The sequence below is a fragment of the Orycteropus afer genome, unplaced genomic scaffold (assembly GCF_000298275.1).
Source record: "Orycteropus afer afer isolate SDZICR_OR568_19922 unplaced genomic scaffold, OryAfe1.0 scaffold01301, whole genome shotgun sequence".
NCBI lineage: Eukaryota > Metazoa > Chordata > Mammalia > Tubulidentata > Orycteropodidae > Orycteropus > Orycteropus afer.
The window spans coordinates 73,770-74,973 of NW_006922888.1; the positions used below are offsets into that span (position 1 = coordinate 73,770).

Consider the following 1,204-nt stretch of genomic DNA (forward strand, 5'->3'; position numbering starts at 1 on the left):
AGGAGGCCTCCTTTTGAGCCCGGCAGGGTGGCCAAACTAGCCAATCATAGCATCAGAACTCTAAGCACGTGAGAGAGAATGGGAACCTCCCAGAACATTGTATTGTGCCATGCCCAACGAAAATAACCCAGGTGGGCGACTTTAGCAATCAGGATCTCCTCAGTTGCTAATAGCAGTTCCCACCTTGGAGTTCACAAAGACTTATGGGTAGAAAAGCCACACTAAGTAATTTACTACACCACACCTCGACATACCTGATCATTCAACCTGCTCTACCTATGTATCTACCCATAGATTAGTGTTTGTTATTACTGATAATGCAGCATTTTCTGTATAAAAGTGTTTATCTTTGTTGTCTGTGCTTCTTGTACACCTCTCTGTGTTGTCCTTTTCCTTAGTGTTATCACTTTTCCCTTCACGCAAATCAATGCTTGTCTCTTACCTATCTAGCAATTTTCCCACCCTTCTTCTCCCTGGTAACCAACAATGAAAGTTTCCTTCCATATGTAAACCTTTCCTTGACTTTTTACAATAGTGGACTACTACAGTATTTGTCCTTCTGTAATTGACTTATTTCACTCAACACATGTCCTCTAAGTTCATCCACATTATGAGGTGTTCCATGGCTCCTACATTATTATTTAGTGTTGCATAGTATTCTGTTATGTGTATATACCATAATTTGGTTATCTGTTTGTCTGTTGATGGCGACTTAGGTTGTTTCCATCTCTTAGGTATTGTGAATAGTGCTATGATGAACATGGGTGTGCATATTCATGCCTTGGCTCTCGCCTCTTTAGGATATAGTAATGGGATTGCTGGATCAAATAGTATTTCTATTTCAAACTTTTTAAGGAATCATTATATCAGTTTCCACATTGGTTGTTATCATCCTTCAGTCCCACCAGCAGTGTGTGAGAATCCCACTCTCTCTACATCCTCACCAGGATTTGTTATTTTCTGTCTTTTTGAACTTTGCTGTTATTGCTGAGGTAAGATGATATCTTGTCATTTTGATTTTCATTTCTATTATAGCTAATGATTGCAAACATTTCTTCATGTGTTTGTTGACCACCTGAATATATTTTAGTGCAGTGTTTCTTCATGTCTTCTGCCCGTTTTTTAATTGGGTTGCTTGTCTTTTTGATGTTGAAGTGTTGGTTTTTTCTATAAATTTTAGAGATAAGTCCCTTGTCAGATATGT

The 1,204-nt window shown here is 38.4% G+C and overlaps 1 protein-coding gene across 1 annotated transcript in view; it reads left to right on the forward strand.

Moving 5' to 3' along the window:
• The window catches only part of OGT (O-linked N-acetylglucosamine (GlcNAc) transferase), a 54,379-nt gene that overhangs the window by 31,876 nt on the left and 21,299 nt on the right, over positions 1-1,204 (forward strand). The gene's annotated exons all lie outside the window — the stretch shown is intronic.